This window comes from Acomys russatus, chromosome 24 (genome assembly GCF_903995435.1).
Source record: "Acomys russatus chromosome 24, mAcoRus1.1, whole genome shotgun sequence".
Lineage (NCBI taxonomy): Eukaryota > Metazoa > Chordata > Mammalia > Rodentia > Muridae > Acomys > Acomys russatus.
Genome location: NC_067160.1, coordinates 46,182,015 through 46,189,438, shown reverse-complemented (window position 1 = coordinate 46,189,438; position 7,424 = coordinate 46,182,015).

Genomic DNA, 7,424 nt, shown 5'->3' with positions numbered 1-7,424 from the left:
CAAGCCTGGAGCTTTCAAGCTCTACTGCCCTCCAAAGGTCCTACTCCCAATCTCACTGTGCCTCCTAGGAGCCAAGACTGGAGACCTCTCAGCACTGCCTCACCGTGACCCCAGGTCTGGTGGCTCTGGGGTGCATGGCTGCTCACATCTGAGCAGACATCTCACCAGGGTATGAATGACATAATACTAGCCTTGTCCTCTTGAGGTGACCTCACAACCTACCAAGAGCTCAGTAGCACCCCTGCCTGAGCCCCTTTTCTTTATTTCTTAGTTTGTGGGAAGAAGCCCACTTGAGCTCTGCCTCCCCTGCAGAGGCCTGAGAATATAGAAGGTATCGCAGAGAGTGCATTTCCTCTGCTGAATTTTCCAGGCTCTCAGCTGTGTTGCTCAATCCCATGAGACCAATTTGACCTCCCTGTCCCTGGGAGCAGCAGTCTCTGTGTGGTAGGTACTGGGCTGAAGGTTCTTATCAGGATATCCAGTGTATAAGGCCCTCCTAGCCGAGGGCATTGACCTAGAACCCAGCTAGGAAACCCAGAAACTGGGCTAGGGTTGTGACTCAATTGGTAGGATGATCTCCAGGAGCTTATAAACTGGGGGTGGTGGCAGCACATCTGCTGGAGAGATGGCTCAGTGGTTAAAAGCACCGCCTGCTCTTCCAGAGGTTCTGAGTTCAATTCCCAGCAACCATATGGTGGCTCACAACCATCTGTAATGGAATCTGATTCCCTCTTCTGGTATGCATGAAAACAGAGCACTCATATACATAAAATAAGTAAATCTCTTTAAAAAAAAATAAAGAAGAAGCTGGGAATGGCAAGGTGCATGTAATCCCAGCACTAGGGAGGCAGAGGCAAGAGGACCCCCTGGGGCTTGCTAGCCAGCTGGTCCAACCTAATCACCCACAAATTCTAGGCTTCTTACCACATCTGGAGGTTAGTCTCCCTTGGGTCTATATCCTAACCCCCAATGACAGATTTACAATACTTGTCAGTCCTAGATCCTAGAGCACTATACTGAAAGCTGTGAGCTTGAATCAGGCTTAAGTTGCACGGAAGAAGCTGTGATCAATTAGTAATGCCTGTTATGGACACAGGAACGGCAAAGCTGTGTGTTTCTCCAGGGACTCCCGTGCTTCTCACGGCTAAGGACTAGGACATTGAAATCCATAGTCTAGGCTGTCAGCACCACAAACTCTACAGTCTTCCCTACACTTGCTGTCAGATGTGCCACAATTCTACCTGCCATCAAGTTGTCACGACTACACACATTTTCCCACCCTTCTGTTGAAGTTGAATGACCAGGACTCCGTTCCCCTGGCTTTGCACTGTGCTGCGGGCAGAATTAACAGTTCATAACTACTAGTGGCACCCTTCCACATCCAGACATGTCCTGGTTTGTGGGAACCATAAGCACTTCACCTACAAACCCAACACGGGCAATCCCGAAAGTCCTCGTGACAGGCTTAGATATCTTACTAGTGCCCAGTCCTGAATCTGGACCCACAGGGATTGCTGGAGTGGAACGGATTCAAACCATTGGGAGGAGAAAGAGCAGATGGGAGGGGAGTGGGTAGGGATGCCGGGCCTGAGTGGCATTAGGATGTGGGTTCCTGTGTGACCCGAGGAAGGGTAACCAGAGCCGAGAAGAGCCCTGGTTTTCAGTGGCCTACAGTTCAGGTCTGCAGGGGAGGGACCACAGCAGAGGCAAGCACAGGGGAGACTATGAACAGCTAACTCAAGAAGGCTCAGGCCTTGCCTGCCCACCTGTAGGCTTTGGAAACTAAGATCTAAAAATACAGCCACGAAGAGGAAGTAAGTGGGCATCCAGGGGCCAGAGGAGGCCCAGGCTCAGCTGTTCCCACCCCTAACATATTCCCTTCCTTCTTCAGGACTTCCCTATCCAGAAGAGTATGACCCTCCTAGGTCTTCTCTGTTATCCTCCCCATATTCAGCTTGGATAGACTGTCCCTCCAATCCCTTCACCTCCCAGATGCACCCCCCCACCCTGTTATATTTCTCCTACAGCCCAGCCCTTAGATGACCATCTACCTAATCTCCATCCTATGACTCTAACCCAAAAGTTGACAGCAGGGACTTGAGGTCCCATCATTTACACAGGACGTGTGACCTTCAGCGTATTCTCACGCCTCTGCCTCATCTGCAAAATCTTCCCCTGGCTGATGGAGACGCCACTGTCAGTCACTTGGCTGAGGGTTGGGAGAGGCATGCGGGAGGCAGCATGTGGAGGTTAGAACTGTCCCCAAGCCAGGATCTCTGCTATCAGCGTTCAGCTAGGGTTTACTCAAGAGCAGAAATCTGCCCTTCTCATCTCGCCTTGAGGAGTCTCACAAAGCACAGAGGGAGCAACTAGTGCATGAACATAGTTTCATTCTCAATCACCTGGTTCCAAAAAAGACCCGAGGCCATGAGATGGCCTGTGCCATCAGCTTTGTTCCCAAGGGACCTCTCTGTGCAGTGACTCTCCTGCCCATGGTCTTGAGGCTCCTAGCCTCCCACGGTGTCTGCTTGTCTCTAGTGACAAGAAAAACCCATGTCTACTGGAATGAAGCTGAAATGTGCTTTAGGTGACTCCAGTCACCCATCCTGCCCTTAGGATTCTGTCCCCTGGCTGGACAAGGCCTTGAGGGGTTCAAGAACCATATGTGAGCCGGGAGTGGCTGGGAAGACAGAGGCAGGCGGATCTCTGTGAGTTCGAGGCCAGCCTGGTCTACAATGCAGTCCAGGATAGCTAAGACGACACAAAGAAACCCTGTCTTGAAAAACAAACAAACAAAAATCTGGGTGTGGGTGTAGGTTTGGACCCTAGGTATATGTGCCCGTGGCTATCCAGGAAGGTGCTTTAGATGCTGGTGGTTGACCCTGCCCAGGCCTCTAAGGGAAGGAGGGTGGAGCCCTGTTTTAGTTAAGCCATCTGTGCTCTTCATGCAATCCCTGGGTGCCTGAATAATTGACGGTGTGGTCAGCAGCTGACCACTGACTTCCAAGGGTGGTGTGAATCAATTTACTGCCCAGTTCCAGGAGGCCCAGAGGTCAGAGGTGAGAAGCGGTGCTCCCTCCTGGGCCCTAATCACACAGTGACACATCTGAGAGTCTGCCCTACTTAGGAATATCTATAATTTTTTTTTTAAAGAAAAGAAAAGGATCTCATGCAGTCTAAGCTGAAACAACCTTGAACTTTTGATCCCCTGCCTCAGGCAGTGCTAGGGATCAAACGCAGGACTTCTATGTTGACAACCACTCCATCAACTGTGTCCCTGAGGAAGCTGGACTCACTTCCTGGTGGGGGACTACACAGGACTGCGCTGTTGCCCACATTATAAGGGTGTCCACAGTGGGTTGTGGGAAGATGTGAAGTCTGGCTTGAGGGTGTCTCTGGGACTGAGGTGTGCATGGAGCTCAAGTTAAGCAGCTGAACAACCGAGAGAGGAATGATAGAAAGTGGAAATGGGGGAGCAGGGCTCCCAAGCAAAGGAAAGCATTGGGGTTGTCTAGGGTGGACAATGGTTAAGGAGAAGGCCAGGAACAGGCAGTGAGAGGCTGCCAGCTTCTCAGGGACGGACACAAAGAGAGGAGACCCCAAGGACAGAGATAGAGCTGCCTACAGGAACAGCACTGGCCAAAGAGAAAAGGGAAGGGTATACAGAGGTCAGGGGGTCAGTGCTGAGGAAAGCTAGATTTAACAAGAGAGTGGATGGGTAGTCCCATAAGAGCAGTTTAGGGATGGCTGTTGGGTACAATGGGAGAACCCAATTTTCTTCTTGGGAGGAGTCTTGAGACAGGGATGGGATGGGGAGGATTTCCACAGTGACACCTTGGCCATGATCAGGAGGAGGCCAGATCTGACTTAAAGCACCCATTGCTGGTACCATTGTGACTGGTAAGCCTCCTTTAGCCTAGTTCCTGGCAGCTTCTCCAGTCTCTGCCATCACCTGCTTCTGGCTTCCCACTGTTGGCACACAGAAACACCCACTTTGGATGCCACCTTCCACCCCAGGCAGTGGCTGACACCTCCACAGAGAACAATCATTCTCATCATTGTGCCTTTGAGGTGTCTCCTGGCTTGCCCACATCTGTACATTCACTTAGTCACAGCTGCCAGTATGCCTTGTGCCCATCTCTGTGCCATCTCTGGGGGATTTGGGCAGGAGTGAGGCAGGCAGAGGAGGCCATAGGTAGCCATGTTGCCTGAGGGCAGGGCCACAGCTGGACCATGAAGCCAGCTCCCTCTTCTGCCTTGTGGGACACAAGCCTGTCTCAGTCCAGAGCGTTCACTGGAGACAGCATCTGCTCTGTCTGACTTAGGGAGAAGCCTCCTTGATTAGAGGGCCTGGAATAACAGGACTACTCCTGTGGGGCCGCCCACTTAGAAGGAACTATGGGAGCTGGTGTCTAGGGGGAGGGAAAGAGGGGTTGGATTTATACTCACACCACCAGGGGCCTTGGAAAGTGAGGCATGAATACTGTCAGAGAAGGGATCTTGGCACAGCCTGAAGGTCACAATATAAGGTGACACTTATCTTTTGGGCAGACTTCAGACCCTATGCACATCAAGTGAAGCTTACAGAGCCTTTCTCAGAATCTTTCTTTCTTTCTTTCTTTCTTTCTTTCTCTCTTTCTCTTTTCTCCTCCTTCTCCTCTTCGTCTTCTTCCTCCTCTTCTTCTTCCTTCCCCTCCCCTACACCCGAAAGTTTCTCAGCCAAGCCTTGGCTATCCTAAACTTGCTTTGTAGACCAGGCTGGCCTCGAACTCACAGAGATCCACCTGCCTCTGCCTCCTCAAGTACTGGGATTACAGGCATGCTCCACCATGCCTGGCTAGAATCATGCATTTTTTTATTTTGGTTTTTCGAAACAGGGTTTCTCTGTGTAGCCTTGGCTGCCCTGGACTCACTTTTGTAGACCAGGCCGGCCATGAATTCACAGAGATCCACCTACCTCTGCCTCCCAAGTTCAGGGATTAAAGGAGTGTGCCACCGTGCCTGGCAGAATCATGCTTTTAAAAAATTTTTTTTATTTATTACATACACAGTGCTCTGCCTCCATATATACCTGCACATCAGAAGAGGATACCAGATCACATTATAGATGGCTGTGAGTCACCATGTGGTTGCTGGGAATTGAACTCAGGACCCCTGGAAGAGCAGACAGTGCGCTTAACCGCTGAGCCATCTCTCCATCCCCCAGAATCAAGCTTTTTAAATGCACAAAATCAAGTGCATTGGATGGCAGAGAACAGCAGTTACACTGACTCTGACCGTGGTCCCCTTGACCTTGAATGTTGGAAGACTGTAAAAAGACAGGATGGATATTTACTCAAAACCTCTTGCAGGGACCTTGTTATTAGGGCAAAAGGCATAAGACCCATGTGGAGTTCAAGCTGGTAGGAAAGGGGCTCCTGGTGAGAACTGCTTGAGACTCGAGGGGCTGCATGGTCCAAAGCTAGCTTCCACGGGGGCTTGCTGCCTGGAGGGGCTGGCCCCAGTGTTCTGGAAGGTGCTGCTGGGAAGAAGATCAGTTCTCCTGACAGGGAAACTGTAGAAACAGACTTGATGGGGACCAAAAGTACTAAGCCTGCCAAGGTGCCCTGTGGGAGGCCAATGCCTGCCAGCTGGTCCCTAAGGCCCCTGCTGGTACCTACAGCCACAGAGATGACACATCACTGTTCACTGCTATAGCAGTCTTTAAATGTCTGATGGAACCTGGGCCCTGGTGTCATTAAAGAGTGAAGTCCTGGGAGGGTGTGTACACTTGGCCATTCATCCTGGAGTTCCTAGTCCCTCAAGCAGGTGTTAGTCAACTGGGGTGGTAAAAGTTTATAATAGCTGGTGTGTGTGTGTGTGTGTGTGTGTGTGTGTGTGTGTGTAGAACTGAACTTAGTCACTTATCTCTTCCATGCCATTCTGCTGGGATCTTGGGTCTACAGCTACATTTACTGACATGGGCTTCTGGTAAAACATGGGATGAGGACTTACCCTAATCTCCAGCTAGGGACACTGGCTCCCTGAGTTTGCCACAGCCATGCCGCCCAGCCACCTTAAGGCCAAGCACAAAGACCCAGCTGAGGATCCATGCATCTGGGTTCTCCTCCTAGGGTCACAGGCAGGCTCACTTTGAGCAGATGGGACATGAACAAAGGTGACCTGGGTCACCTCTGACCTCATAGCCCCGACTGCCTGCTACAACCATCATACAGCGCAGTCTTCCAAATCCATCCCTGACCTGGACAATTCTGTGGCTCTGAGAGGTGTGTCCACAGAAAGAGGAAGCCTGCATCCAAGAAACATGCAGGGTCAGTCCCTGGATGGGACAGCCACCAACCAGTGGCACCTGGTCATGATTCATTGTTAAAGTTATTTTTACGTAACTGTGTGTTTTTTTTTTTTTTTCCTCTTAGTTTATTTCTTAACCTGGCTATCACAGAAATACCTGAGACTCTTTTATATAAGGCTTTGTTTAGAAGGCTTTACAACACAATGTTGAGCAGCTTAAGTCTGTTCTTAACCCTCTATGTTATCCTGACTCCGTGTTTGCCAAAATCCCCAAGCTGCTTGCTTTTTAGTTCTTTGTTTGCTCCAGATAAATCTTTTTAATTTTTTTATTATTTATTTATTTATTTATTTTTGGTTTTTCGAGACAGGGTTTCTCTTGGTAGCCTTGGCTGTTCTGGACTCACTTTGTAGACCAGGCTGGCCTCGAACTCACATCAATCTGCCTGCCTCTGCCTCCCGAGTGCTGGGATTAAAGGTGTGCTCCACCACCACCCAGCTCCAGGTGAATCTTTCTCTCTCCTACATCTCTCTGCCTGTGGCTGAGTGCCCCTGCTGAATCCTCTCTTCCCCTTTTCACTCCTCCTCCCCTGGCTGGCAGGAAGTCCAGCCCTATTCTCTCCCCTGCTCAATGATTGGCTGTAAGATGCTTGATTGACATTATCAGGGGACAATTGGGGAGCAGGGTTTATACAACATTAAGACAGGAGCTTCTCAGAGCAAGGGTTGCAACCAGATTTGGGGCCGGGGGAGATATAGAAATCAGCATCTGAATTACATAATAATCTTATGCCTATAATTCATTCATGGGGCCACTGAGAAGGAGCTTGCTTACAGTCACTGGGGTGACAGTAGCCCCTCAGAAAACACCTGCTCAACAGTGCATTCTGGACAAAACCCCACTCCACCCCACTTTCCTTAGCTAGATGAAGAAGCCAGACAGGGACGTCCAGAGCCCCTTACACCTGGGAGAACAGAGGATAAAATGGTACGCACAAACAAGTGTGAGCTCTCCCCTGGAGGCTGTGTCTACAGGGACAGGTCTTTCTGGATCCCTTTTCTCACAAACACCCAAACACGGAATTGTGGTCGGATCCTTACTGTTGATCATCATCGGTGGAACAAACACACACCCA